The sequence below is a fragment of the Balaenoptera physalus genome (genome assembly GCF_965194825.1).
Source record: "Balaenoptera physalus genome assembly, chromosome: 2".
Lineage (NCBI taxonomy): Eukaryota > Metazoa > Chordata > Mammalia > Artiodactyla > Balaenopteridae > Balaenoptera > Balaenoptera physalus.
In genome coordinates, this window is record NC_138883.1 from 56,786,533 (window position 1) to 56,802,180 (window position 15,648).

A 15,648-nucleotide genomic window follows, 5' to 3' on the forward strand; every position below is an offset into this window, starting at 1 on the left:
CTCTAGTTGCGGCAAGCGGGGGCCACTCTTCATCGCGGTGCACGGGCCTCTCACTATCGCGGCCTCTCTTGTTGCAGAGCACAGGCTCCAGACGCGCAGGGTCAGTAGTTGTGGCTCACGGGCCTAGTTGCTCCGCGGCATGTGGGATCTTCCCAGACCAGGGCTCGAACCCGTGTCCCCTGCATTAGCAGGCAGATTCTTAACCACTGCGCCACCAGGGAAGCCCTGGCAATGTACTCTTAAATATTGCTTGAAAAAAGTTACAATGGATATTTGAAAATATATTTACCTGGAAAACAAACAAACACAATTTGTCGGACCCAGCTAGAGCAATTTTTAAGGGAAGCTAATGGCTGTAAATCCATATGCTAAAATTAAAAAAGTCTAAGATATCAAAATGTTATGCATCCATCTCAAGAAAATGATATGCAAATTAAATTCTAAGAAATTAGAACAATGGGAATAATAAATATCGAGCAGAAAGTAATGACAAATAATACAATAGAGGAAATCAACAAAACAAATGGCTCTCTGGAAAGATTAATAAAATATACTTACACTTTCTAAGACAAATCAAGAAAGATGAGAGAAGACAAAAATATCCAATCTCAGATAAAAAAGGGGAGAATACTGTAAATGCGAGAGATACTAAAAAGATAAAACTTAATGTCAACAAATGTTAAAAATTTGACTTTATCATATTGCTTGAATTATGCAACATCAAAACTCACACAAGAGAAAATAGAAATCCTGAATAGCTTGCTATTTTAAAAAAATTGAATCTATACTTAAAAATCTTCCAACAAATAAAACTACATAACAGAATTATATTACCCATTATTTCTGGCAAATATTTAAGAGAAAAATAATTCCAAAATCATGCAAATATTTCTAGAGAATAAAGAGAGGAAGCATCCAAATACAGTTGACCCTTGAGCAATGGGGGAGTTAAGGGTAAAGACACTCCATGCAATTGAAGTCTACATATAACTTATAGCCAGCCCTCCACTTATGCAGTTCTTCCATATCCTTGTTTCTTCTGTATCTGCAGTTCCACATTCATGGATTCAACCAACCCCAGATTGTGTAGTATTGTAATATTTACTACTGAGAACTCTGCTTATAAGTGGACCTGCACAGTTCAACCCTTGATGTAAAGGGTCAACTGTACTTTTTAAAAAATTAAATAAATTTGACATGTAACATTGTGTAAATTTAATGTGTACATGTTTCTTTGATACATTTAGGTGTTGTAGTATGATTGTCATTATAGCAATATTTATCATATTACACAATTACAGTATGATATTGTTGTCTATATTCATTATACTCTGTATCATATCTTGATAACTTATTTACTACTTCTTGCACGTATGTACCCTTAAACAACACCAGTCTTATCCCCCAACCCCCATCCACTGGTAACTGCCAATTTATTCTCTTTTTTTTCTGAATTTGACTTTATTAGATTTCACATAGTAGTGATATCATACAACACTTGTCCTTCTCTGTCTGACATCTCACTTAGCATAATGTGCTCAAGGTCTATCCATGTTGTCACAAATGGCAGGATTATCTTCCTTTCTCATAACTGAATAATATTCCATTGTGTATGTATGCTGCATCTTTTTAATCCATTATTCCTTTGGTGGGCATTTAGGTTGTTTCCATATATTGGCTAATGTGACTAATGCTACAATAAACATGGAATGCATGAAATTGAAATTCTGTTTTCATTTTCTTTGGGTGTATACCCAGAAGTGGAGTTGCTGGATCATATGGTAGATCTATGTTTAATTTCTTAAGGAATCTCCATATTATTTTCCACAGTGGTTCGACCAATTTACTTTCCTGCTAATGGTGTATAAGGACCCCCTTTTCACAACATCCTTGCCAGCACTTGTTGTTTCTTCTCTTCTTGATAACCATTCTAACTGGTGTGAGGTGATATTTCACCTGAGGTGGTTTTGATTTACATTTCCCTGATGATTAGTGATGTTGAGCCTGTTTTCATGTGCCTGTTGGTCATACTGATAATCCTCTTTTGAAAAATGTCTATTTAGTTCTTCTGCCCATTTTTTAATTGGATTGTTTCTGTGACGAGTTGTTGTTGTTAAGTTCTATAAGTTCCTTTTTTGGGTTATTAACCCATTATTCAATATATGATTTGCAAAATTTTTCTCACACTCTGTAGATTGTCTTTTCATTTTATTAATTATTTATTTTGTTGTGCAAAGCTTTTGAGTTTGATGTAGTCCCATTTACCGATTTTTGCTTTTGTTGTTTGTACTTTTGGCATCATGTTCAAAAAATCTTTACCAAGACCAATATCAAGTATCTTCTTCCCCTATGTTTTCTTCTAGAAGATTTATGTTATCAGGTCTTATATTTAAGTCTTTGATCCACAACAAGTTAATTTTTGTGAGTGTTCTGATATGGCAGTCCAATTTCATAGTTCTACCTGTGTTTCTCCAGTTTTCCCAGCACCATATGTTAAAGAGACTATTCATTTCCCACTGGATGTCCTTGGCTCCCTACTAGTTGACTGCATATGCTGGGATTTAATTCTGGGCTCTTGATTCTATTCCATTGGTCTATATGTCTGTTTTGTGCCAATACCATACTGTTATTATTACTGTGGCTTTGTTGTGTAGTTTGAAATCCAGAAGTGTGATACCTCCAGGTTTGTTCTTTTCTCTTCAGAATTTCTTTGGCTATTCAGGGTCTTTCCTGGTTCCAGACAAATTTTAGGATTGTTTCTTCTTTTTCTTTGAAGAATGCCTCTGTATTTTCATGGGGATTACATTGGTTCTGTAGAAGCATTAGATAGTATGGAATCTTTTAAAAAATATTAATTCTTCCAATCCATGAACAATGGGATGTCTTTTCATTTGTTTGTGTCTTCTTTGATTTCTTTCAGTAAAGTCTCATAGTTTTCTTTGCATAGATCTTTCACTTTCTTAGTTAAATTTATTTCTAAAAATTTTATTTTATTTTATTTTTTTTAAGGAGTTATGTGCTACCCATGTTGCATCTTTTTTAAAAAAATTTATTTATTTATTTATTTATTTATGGCTGTGTTGGGTCTTCGTTTCTGTACGAGGGCTTTCTCTAGTTGTGGCAAGCGGGGGCCACTCTTCATCGCGGTGCACGGGCCTCTCACTATCGCGACCTCTCTTGTTGCAGAGCGCAGGCTCCAGACACGCAGGCTCAGTAATTGTGGCTCACGGACCCAGTTGCTCCATGGCATGTGGGATCTTCCCAGACCAGGGCTCAAACCTGTGTCCCCTGCATTGGCAGGCAGATTCTCAACCACTGTGCCACCAGGGAAGCCCCCTATTTTATTGTTTTTGATACTATTGTGAATGAAATCTTTTTTTAAAATTTCTTTTTCAGATGTTTTGTTGTTAGTGTATAGAACACAAATGATTTTTGTATGTTGATTTTGTATCCTACAACTTTACTGAAATTATTGATTAGTTACCACCATTTTTTTGATTGACTTTTTGAGATTTTCTGTATATAAAAATGTATTAGCAAATAATGATAATTTTACTTTTTCTTTTCAATTCAGATGTCTTTTGTTTCTTTGTCTTGCCTAATTGCTCTAGCCAGGATTTCTGGTTCTATACTGAATAGAAGTGGTGAGAGTGGGCATCCTTGTCTTGTTCTTGATCTTAGAGGAAAAGCTTTCAATTTTTCTCCATTCAGCATAATGTTAGCTGTTAGTTTGTAGTATATGACCTTTATTACATTGAGGTTTGTTCCTTCTATACTCAATCTGTTAAGGGATTTTATCATGAAAAGATGTTATATTTTTGTCAAATGCTTTTCCTGCCTCTATTGAGATGATCACATAATTTTTATCTCTCATTTTATTGATATGATGTATTAATTTATTGATTTGCATAAGTTGAACTGTCCTTAAATCCCATGGATAAATCCCACTTGGTGATGGTGTATAAACCTTTTCATATGTTCTTGAATTAAGTTTGCCCGTGTTTTGTTCAGAATATTTGCACTGATATTCATCAAGAATATTGGTCTATAGTTTTCTTTTCTTGTGGTATTGTTATCTGGTATTGGTAATGGTGGCTTCATAGAATGGGTTTGGAAGTGTTCCCTCCTCAAGAACAAGTTAAGAAGACATTCTATAGACTAACAAAACTTAGTATTTAAGATGATGTGGCATTGAATAAATGATAGACAAAGGTCAACTGAAAAGAATTAGTGAGTACACTAACAGCCCAATACTTATACATAATCTTAATTTAGGACAGAGACAGTGGGGAAAAATGGTATTTTAATAAATAGTGCTGAGTCATTTGAATGTCTATACAAAGGACAGTAAATCTTGGCTTGTTTTGGTAATCTCACCCCCATACTCAAACTTGATGATTTGATCCAAGGACTCATAAGAATTGATAGCAGGTTTTATATATATATGATAAGCAAACAGATAAAGAACAACAGAAACAGGAAAAAAAGATAAGCATTGGGCAAACTTCTGAGGAATAACATACAGGCTTCCATGTTCTTCCACTTCTGGTACTGGATAGAATGCATTTATCTCTGGCCTGTGACTTTCTGGGACACATGAAAAGTGTCCCTTCCCAGGGTGTTGATGGAAGGCTGGTCACATAAGCATATCCTGTTATGTGACCAGCCATGGTAACTGAAACATAGGAACCCCAAAATGAAAACTAGTGCACATTATCGATCTTGGTGTTTGTGCAAAGCAAAACTGATAAGTTGATATGGCACAACTTATTATTCCAGATGTAAAGAATCATCAGTCATTAACATAAAGGACCTTCCAAGGAGCACATTCTTGGGAGTTGGCCAAGGGATCATGATGGTTCCAGGCAGCTTTGAAGACATGTGAGGACTGAGCAAACAGACCTGTTATGTTAATTCTTTTTCACACAATCCTATCTCACACCAAAATTTAATTACAAGTAGAGTGTAGATTTAAATAGAGAAGCAAAGTAACAAAATTTATAGAAGATAATAGATATCTCCTTTACATTAGAATAAGGAATGATTTCTTAAATGGGGAACACAATGTATAACCATAAAGCAATGACTGACAAATTAGGTTTAAATTAATAATTTATATTCATCAAAAATAGAGTTAACATTTGTAAAAGGAAAAGCACAGATCAGAGAAGACATTTGCAAAACATATACCTAATGAAAGAACTCCTACAAATCAGTGATAAATCCACAGAGAAAATGTGCAAAATACTTGAACAGGCTTCACAAAAGAGAATGTTTAAATAGGCAATGAAAGTATGAAAGTTTAGTCAAGCTCATTACTAACGAGGGAAATGCAAATTTAAAACCATAATGATATATCACTACTTACCCACCAGATAGGCTAAAATTAAAATGCTTGAAATTAAGAAATATTGGTGATGATATGGACAAATTAAAAATCTTATATATTGCTGGAGGAAATGGGATTTTATATAGTCACTTTGGAAAGCTGTTTGTCATTATCTACTGATGTTAATACATTAATATCCTTTGATCTAAAAAATATTTTTTCTGAGAATATAGCTAACATAAATGCATGTATATGTTTGCCAAAAGATACACATGAGAGAGTGGATAGTAGCATTATCCATATAGGCCAAAAGCTAGAAAAAACTACACTGTACATCAGTAAAAGAACAGATAAATAATTTACAGCTTATTTATATGAAATATTTTACACAATGATAAAAATAATTGAAATCTACTTGCATATATTCACATGGAAGAATTTTCCAACATTATTATGAGTGAAAAAACTAGATAATAGATGTATATTATGTAATTCAATTTATATAAGGTTAGAAACAAGCAAAATCATAACTGCAGTTTTTGAAATCTGGTTAATGACTACCTTTAAGGAAGAAGGAAAAGATAAATATTGGATTCAGGAAGGGAAATTCAAAGTGTCAGTGTTATACTATTCCTTTTTTTATGTTACACTGAGACATCTTTGTTTATGTAACAGTGGCCATCTTTCATTGAGCAAATTGCTTGCTTTATCTCATTTGAGTTTAGAAACTGTCCAGGAAAATAAATTATATATTTATTGTTTTTTAAATGTGGGCAATTCAAAACAACATAGTTGATTTGATTAAAAATCAATTTCAAGCCGCATAGCACAGGGAGATCAGCTCTGTGCTTTGTGACCACCTAGAGGGGTGGGATAGGGAGGGTGGGAGGGAGGGAGATGAAAGAGGGAAGAGATATGGGAACATATGTATATGTATAACTGATTCACTTTGTTATAAAGCAGAAACTAACACACCATTGTAAAGCAATTATACTCCAATAAAGATGTTTAAAAAAAAAAATCAATTTCATTATAAGGGCATGAGCTAGCTTAAAGAAATGAAGGAAAATTTAACCAGGCTTTGGAAACCACGCAAGCCAGAGTAGCTCTAAGGATTCAGTTTTCAGTAGTAAATCAACATGTTCTTCTGTAGGCAACACTGGGGAAATAATCAGCTCATTTCCTTCCTTTTGCCACTATATTAACTTCTTATTGCAGCCTTAACAAATTACCACACACTAAGTGGCTTTAAGCAACACATATTTATTCTCTTAAAGTTCTGGAAGTTGGAAGTAAAAAATGGATCTGCAAGCAGGTGTTTTTCCTATAGGCTGTAGTAGAGACAGTGTTCCTCACCTTTTCCAGCTTCTAGAGAATACCTACATTCCTTAGCTCATGGCCCTTCTCCATCTTCAAAGTCTGCAGTATAGTGTAATCTCTCCCTGGCATCTACTTCCATTCTTATGTATTCTAACTCTGATCTTCCTGCCTCTCTCTTATAAAAACTTTGTGATTGCATTGGACCTGCCCAGACAATGAAGGATAATCTCCCCTTCTCAAGATTCTGCAAAGTCCCTTTTACTTAGTAAGATAATATATTCACAGGTTCTGGCGATTAGGATATAGACATCTCTGGGGGGCAACGTTCAGCAAATCACGGTCATTTTGATTAAACTGGGCCTTCTAATGGGAGAATTTATTTCAATTATTCCATATGCCTAATTTTTCATGAGAAATGGCTAAGTACCAAGATTGAGCAGACAATCAAATTCATGTAATATTTTAGGGATTGCTATTATCGTGTGTGTGTGTTTGTGTGTACAAATCATAGCTTTTCAGGTTTTATAGGGTGTGATTAGGTTAACATCCCCTCATGTTGTGATCACTTCAAAGAAATGTGATAGTCACATCACATAAAATTTGGTGTGGATATCAAAGCTGATGACACCACTCATGCACCAAGAGGGTAGGTAAAGGTCTATTACTAACATAATGAGGCTTTCTGGCAGGAACAAGGCTGACTCCCAAGCAGGTCTAGAAATAGCTTGAGATGGCAAGGAAAGGAGACTGGCTGGGATTTTACTGCGATTAGAGGGTAGGACTGAGTTGATGGTTCTCCTGCACATGCAGCCTAGGGCCAAAGGAGGGAGCACTCAGGCTCTTTTATCAGCTGGCCCAGATGAGGGGCCAAAAGGAAAGGGAGTATCGGGCCTGAAAACTCTATGAAGTAACTCAGGTACCATGAACAACTAAGATTTCGTTGTAAGATAATAGAATGCTTCCCATCCCCCTACATCTTGCCACCAATCAACAAGGTTCCAATGTGTTAACAGTGGATTACTCAGAGAGCCAAAAGGCACAGACACTATTTAAGAATTTCTTTTTTTTTTTTTTAACATCTTTATTAGAGTATAATTGCTTTACAATGGTGTGTTAGTTTCTGCTTTATAACAAAGGGAATCAGTTATACATATGTTCCCATATCTCTTCCCTTTTGCATCTCCCTCCCTCCCACCCTCCCTATCCCACCCCTCTAGGTGGTCACAAAGCACCGAGCTGATCTCCCTGTGCTATGCGGTTGCTTCCCACTAGCTATCTATTTTACGTTTGGTAGTGTATATATGTCCATGCCACTCTCTCAATTTGTCACAGCTTACCCTTCCCCCTCCCCATATCCTCAAGTCCATTCTCTAGTAGGTCTGTTGCTAACACATATATATGGAATCTAAGAAAAAAAAAAAAAAGGTCATGAAGAACCTAGGGGTAAGATGGGAATAAAGAATTTCTTAAGGAAATTCTTAAGACAACAGGGAAGAAAGAAAAAGGAAAGCAAACATTCTACAAGAAATTTAAGCCCCAGACACCTATGCTAAAGCAACCACTGAACATGCCAACAACAAACCAGTTTATCATAAAACCTCATTAAAAACCCAATTACCTTGGGTCTTACTACTTGATACATTATGTCCAGGTTTCACCAAAAATTTACAAGTTGTGCTTAAGAGCAAAGGAAAACACTGAAGGATTTTGGCTAAGCTAAGGACCAGTCGTGCCCACCGGGCTGCTGAAGCTGTTCTGCTGCAGTACCAGCTGAGCAGAACCCAAAACAGACGTAGTTACTCCACTCATTGGGCAGAACTTAAGGCCATCTCATAACTCTGGCAAATACTCCCTTAGATTAACCTTGGTATATTTTTCTACTGATTCTTGGGCTGTTCCCAATTGCCTCACTGTTTGATCTGCCCTTGAAAAATAAAATACTGGCAAATTGTAGACACTGCTCTTTGGGACCATGAAATGTGGAAACGAATCATGGCTATTTATATAAATACCTGGTAATTCATGTGGATGTCCATGGTAAAATATCATTTTCTGATGCAACTGACTAGAAACAAGCTGCTGATTAAGCCTGCACTCCTAAGATTGTGACCATTACTGCCTAGATCAATCATCGTACTAGACATGGCAACATATCCACTACTATAAACTGAGCTACCACTGTATGATAGACCTGTGACTCCCGCCAAAAGTTTACTAGGTTATCTCCCAGTGGAAGAGATCTCATTGCACTAGGGGTTTCCCGTGTGTGTTCCACATCTGCAGATTGACTATATCAGGCCTTTGACCCCAGCTCAAGGCCACACATCATGTCTCACCACTGTTGATACCTTTTCAGGTTGTTATTACTGTTCGAGTCTGACCAACTGACCTGAGCTACAATGTGGTGCCCCTTGAAACTACTCTGTATCATTTTTTTTTACTTTTATTAATCGTTTACAGTCTAACAACGGTATTTTTTTAATCACAAAAGCAATTCAACAATACACTGATAGTTAAGATATTCAGTGGACCTTCTTCACTTCCTATCATCTATTGGTATCTTTTATTGTTGCACATTGGAACATCTTCCTCCCAAAATGACAAAAAGACTGCTTAATCTACCTCCTCCACCTCTTTGTGGTCTATACACATTAGAAAGACAGTTTTGTCGCTGAATGCAGCTACCTCCAGGAAGGAATAATCTCTTCTTGGTTGCTTGCTGGGCTGCTATCAGGATAAAAATTGGAACATTAAATAGACCTATTTTGAAAATTTATTATTTCAGGCTCTCCTGTTTCCCATGGGAAAATCAATCTCTTATGCCCTCTATATTTGATTTTTTTAAAGCCTATGTTAAACAATAATAAATGATAATGAAGAACTTTGTACAAATTACTAAATTAATAGACTTCTACAGAGTAGAGAGATATTATTAAGGTTTTTGTTGTTGCTGTTGCTTTTGATATTTTTGCTTTTTCCTTTGATTGGAAGTGATTCTCTAAAAAATGTAACGCATATTAATAGGGGTTGAGGATACTTCTGATCCCTACCAAATGGTGGAGCAAACAGGCACTTAGATATTTGAATTTTTCGCACACAGAACATGCAGCCAATCACAAAGTGGATATGTCAATGCATTAAATTCTAGAAACATCTATCTCCTTCTTTTAACCTCAATATTAAATATAATTAAATGAAACGACCATTGGTCATTTCCTAAATTTGCCATTCGTATGGGCTCACTTTCTCTCTCTCAATGACGCTAGATTTTCCCTAGATTTTAGACCTATTTCTGTTCCAAAAATACCCTGATTTTCTTCTACGCTAGTGCTGGTTTCTTTTATTTCACTTGCTTTTTGTTTGTTTGTTTTTAGTTTGTTGACTTGGTTTGGAATCCAAGATTCTGGATCAAATTGCATGATTCTTAACTAGATATGAGTTTGTAAGAGCATTTGATTTTCATTATTTCTTGGCTATGGTATCCTGGTTTACACCTGGTTGAATTCATTTTGTCATATTCCCCTATCTTTATGGAGATAGAACGGTGCTCATAAAACAATTTCTTTATTAATACATTAGTGAAGAATCCTCACAGATTTTTGACCCTCCTTCTTCAATTTTTCCACCTTACCTATTATGACTAAGGGTTGGGAGCAGAGAATAAACTTTATTGTCCCAGGAAATGATTGGGCCTACAACCATGATGAAGGAAGAGAGAAAGTAGATTTCAAGGACATTCGTTTTATTAATAAAGCTAAAGTCAAAGCACTCTTTTAAATCTTGATGTTGGCACATGCCCTGTGCACTCAGCCAAAATTATGTTTTGATGATAGAGAATAAGAGGACATACTCAGGGTCATTATCTGTATGTTCCCTAGTTCTTCCAGAAAAACTAAGTGGCATTGTTTTGTAATGCTTTACTTCACCAATACATGTATGCTTTGAATGTTTTTAACTCAACATATCAAAAGTTAAAGTGGTAAAAATTTATGATGTATTCCATTCAAGGATGACCTTAATAAAGTTTGAAAACTAATCTTCAGAATCTCTGTATTCTTGGGATGCCACTCTACTTAAGGAAATAAATCTCTGATGAAATTTAACCTGGTATAACAGAGAAAAGCCCTAATATGAATTACTTTTGGAGCAGTTTGCCATATTTTATTCTCCTTTCCTCTGTCATGATTTACCTTAGTACAAACCCTGAGAGTACCATCATTTTCCATTACAGCTATTTAAACAATAAATTAATTTATGCAAATGTGCTAATAATTTTCTTTCTCTGATAATATAATTACTTTTGAACAGGGTCGTTCTGGAGATATAGTGGTTCATATCACACGAATGACAGTAAAAGGGAATTTACACTTTCCACATTACAGTGGGTCATATAATACTTTGGTTCTTCTCAAAATTGTCCCATAAAGAACAGTTACTCTGAATTTACAACTGGCTCTTTTCTAACCATTAAGTTAAATGGCAGTTGTTTTGTTTTTCTCAGCCCTTGGTTTGTCTCTCAAGACTTTCTCATAATTTACCTTCTTGTAAATACAGACATGCAGAAACACAAATGACTACTAAACATGCAACTAAGTATTAAACTTTATACTAATTAGGAAATAAAATAAAACTATAACAGACATATGACACTTAAAATATTTTTAAGGAAAGATACAGTTGACCCTTGAACCACATGGGTTTGAACTGTGCAGGTCCACTTACACACAGATTTTTTTTTTTCAATAGTAAATACTTCAGTACTACAAAATCCCTGCTTGATTGAGTCTGAGGATGCAGAAGCTCGGATAAGGAGGAACCATTTATGTGGAGGAACCTTAAATACGGAGGGCCAACTATAAGTTGGATTTTCGACTGCTTGGGGGGCTGGTGCCACTAACCCTTTGTTCAAGGGTCAACTGTATTTTCATTGTAACTGAATAGAATATATGCTGGTAAATGACTACTGAAGATACACTTTTCTTCCTCCTTAGTAAAAACTTTTTTCTGAATTTTTATGGATCACAATGCATCTGTTAGGAAACCTTTTTTTTAAAAAAATTTTAACCTTTATGATGTATAATTGATGTACAAAAAATTGCATGCATTTAATGTATTCATCTTGCTGAGTTTGGACATATGCATACACTGGTGATATTTCACCACAATTAAGATACTAAACACATCCATCTCCTCCAAAAACTTCTTTCTGTTTGTGTGTATGTGCGGTAAGAATGCTTAATGTGAGATCTATCCTCTTATTTTAAAGTACACAATAGTATATTGTTAACTATAGGTACTATGTTGTACAGTAGATTGCATCTGGGTTTGGTCATGTGATGTAGTTCTAGCAAATGATGTGAAGGTGATTGTGGTGATGAGATTTCAGATAAGTCTGTTAAAGACAATGTACTGGTAAAATTTCCTAGAAGGTACATTCTCTTTGCCCTTCCTTTCTTCCTTGTTTATTTCTGAAAACTGGATCACAAGTATGGCGTGAGAGCATCTTTCTTATACTTGAGTATTAAAATCAGCAAATCATAGGATTCTGGCACAATGAGATAGAAAGAGACTGAGTCTCTGATAATCATGGAGGAGCTACAGAAGCCTTGTACTACCTACTTCTGGACTTCTTTTATATAAAAATTAAGCATTTATTGTATTCATTCACTTTTATTTTAGGCTTTTTGTTTTATGCAGTTGCCTAATTCAAATGCATGCACTAATTCTGGGGAAATAGATTAAACAATCTCACTGGTTGTTTTTGTTTCTGCATTTAGGACAATTATGCAAATGTTTTAAAATACTTAAAAGTTGTGCATTTTAATTACCTTTATGCAAAGTATAAGGTGTTTTTCTTTAGCTTCTTAGTTCATGGACTTTTTTCCTCCAACTTTATTAAGATAATTTACATATAACAGTGTTCATTATTTAAGGTGTACAACGTGTTGATTTGATACACTTATATATTGAAAAATGATTACCATTACAGCATTTATTAACACCTGCATCACAATACATAGTCACCATTTCCTTTTTTTGTGGTGAGAATATTTAAGATCTACTCTTTCAGCAGCTTGAGTATATTCATTATACTGTGCATCAGATCCCCAGACCTTATTCATCTTTTAGCTGAAACTTTATACTCTTTGACCAATATCTCCTCTTTTTCCCCAACCCCCTGCCTCTGGTAACTACCATTTTAGTCTGTTTCTATGAAGTTGACTTTTTAAAAATTTGTATATAAGTGATATCATACAGAGTTTACCTTTCTCTGTCTGACTTGTTTCCCTTAGCATAGTGACCTCAAAGTCCATTCATATAGTTGAAAATGACAGGATGTCCTTTTTTCACATGGCTAAATAATATTCCATTGCATATATGTGTACCATATCTTCTTAATCTACTTATCCATTGACTGGCACTTAGGTTGTTTCCATATCTTAGATATTGGGAGAAAAATGCAGCAATAAACATGGGAGAGCAGATATCTCTCTAATATTCCCTTTTCATATTTTTTAATCTATACCCAGAAGTAGAATTGCTGGATCATATGGTAGTTCTATTTTTAATTGTTTGAGGAACCTCCATACTGTTTTCCAGAGTGGCTGAACAAATTTACATTTCCACATACAATGAAACAGTGTTCCCTTTTCTCATCAGTATTGCTATTTCTTGCCTTTTTGATGATATCCATTCTAAAAGGTATGAGGTAATATCTCATTGTGGTTTTGATTTGCAGTTCCTTGATGATTAGTGATGTTGAGCACCTTTTTGTGTACTTGTCCATTTGTATATCTTCTTTGGAAAAATTTCAGTTCAGTACCTCTGCACATTTTTAAACAGGAGCAATATACACATTAGACCAGATGGACTTAACAGATATTTATAGAACATTCCATCCAACAGCAGCAGAATACGTGTTCTTCTTAAGTGCATACAGCATATTCTCCAGGATAGATCATATGTTTTGCCACAAAACAAATCTTAAATTTAAGAATTTTGAAATCATATGAAGCATCATTTCTGTACACAGTGGAATGAAAGTAGAAACCAGTTACAAGAAGAAAACTAGAAAATTCACAAAAATATAAAGGTTAAACTACATGCTTATAAACAACCAATGAGTCAAAGAAGAAATCAAAAGAGAAATTCAAAAGTATCTTGAAACAAATGAAAATGAAAACATGACATACCAAAATGTATGAAATGCAGCAAATGCATTTCTAAGAGAGATATTTATAGCAACAAATACCTTCATTAATAAAAAAGAATAATCTTGATTTATCTTCTTCCCTCATACTCACATCCAAATAATGAGAATTCTTCTGGCTTCTCCTTGTAATACATTCAGAGACCAATCCTTCATTACTATGTCTCTTGCTACCATCCTAATCTAACCCCACAGCACCTAAATTTCTCTCCTAGGCCAATGCAATAAAATTCTAAGGGGTCTTCCTTCTTTTACTCCTTCATTCTCCTGTCCATAGAGCAGCTAGAGGAAGAGGCTGGAGATGATGGGATTTTTAAAAGCCACCCCCCCAACAATATATCTGCTTTTATTTTTATTTGATTGCCTCTTCTTCAATTGTATTTTATTTGCCTTTTGCCTCTCTCCCTCTCTAGTTATTAGCATGCTCTTACAGAGGCTTATTTCTATTGTTTTTGTTGTTGTTGCTGAATCTCAAATATTACTATAGCATCTGACACATAAACATTTTAATACACATTTGTTGAATGGATGCATGGATTGTGAAACTTGGAATAAACCTATATGCTTAGTATCAGCAAAGTGTTTAAATGAATTATGGGAAATCCATTCAGTGAACACTTTGCTGCTGTATAAATAATTATGTAACATATTTTGTTTTATTTTAAATGAAATTTACTTTTAAGAAGAGATTTAGTTTTATTTTTAAAAGTTGTAAAGATAGTACAGAGAGTTCTCATGTAACCCAAACACAGTTTTAGCTGTTATTAACATTATTACATTTGTGTGGTACATTTCTTACAAATAATGGATGAATATAAATACATTATTATTAGCTAAGCATATTGTATTCAGATTTCCTTAAATTTTACCTAATATCCTTTTCACTCCCAGATCTCATCCAGAATATCATATTATTCATAATTTTCTATCATTCAAGTTCATTCATCATTTCTCTTTCAGGTACTCCTGGCTGTGCAAGTTTTCCAGATGTTCCTTGTTTTTGATGACCTTGACAGCTTTGAAGAGCACTGGCCAGGTATTTTTTTTTATTATTTATTTATTTATTTATTTATTTATTTATTTATGGCTGTGTTGGGTCTTCTGTGCGAGTTGGGTTTCTGTGTGAGGGCTTTCTCTAGTTGCGGCGAGTGGGGGCCACTCTTCATCACGGTGCGCGGGCCTCTCACTATCGTGGCCTCTCTTGTTGGGAGCACGAGCTCCAGATGCGCAGGCTCAGTAGCTGTGGCTCACGGGCCTAGTTGCTCCGTGGCATGTGGGATCCTCCCAGACCAGGGCTCGAACCCGTGTCCCCCGCACTGGCAGGCAGATTCTCAACCACTGCACCACCAGTGAAGCCCCCTGGCCAGGTATTTTATAGAATGACCTTCTATTGAGATTTTTCTGATATTTTTTCTTACCGTGAATCAATTGTTATAGCTTTTGGGAGGAAGAACATAGAGGTAAAGTGCCATTTCATCACATACTATTAACATGACTTACAACAGTTGATGATGACCTTGAACACTTGGCTGACATAGTGTGTGTCAAGCTTTTTTGTTGTAAAGGGACTCTTCTTTACCTCTTTCGTGCTGTACTCCTTAGAAGGAAGTTACTATTCTTAGCCCACAGGTGAGGAGTAGGGAATTATGTTCTGCCTCCTTGAAGACAGAGTATCTATGTAAATTATTTAGAATTTTTCTACATTGTAGGTTTACCCTCATTTTTATTCAGGTTATTTATTTATATCAGTATGGACTCATGTGTACTTATTCTACATTTTGGGTTATAA

General features: G+C 35.2%; 2 long non-coding RNA genes across 2 annotated transcripts in view; one reads left to right on the forward strand and one right to left on the reverse strand.

Annotated features, from left to right (window-relative positions):
• The window catches only part of LOC309656157, a 212,678-nt gene that overhangs the window by 76,503 nt on the left and 120,527 nt on the right, over positions 1 to 15,648 (forward strand). The window contains exon 2 of the long non-coding RNA XR_014261187.1: positions 14,820 to 14,895. This is a non-coding gene — a long non-coding RNA (uncharacterized lncRNA). The remainder of the gene's footprint in view (positions 1 to 14,819; positions 14,896 to 15,648) is intronic.
• Positions 1 to 15,648, reverse strand: part of LOC309656176 — a 119,531-nt gene that overhangs the window by 41,799 nt on the left and 62,084 nt on the right. The window lies entirely within an intron of this gene.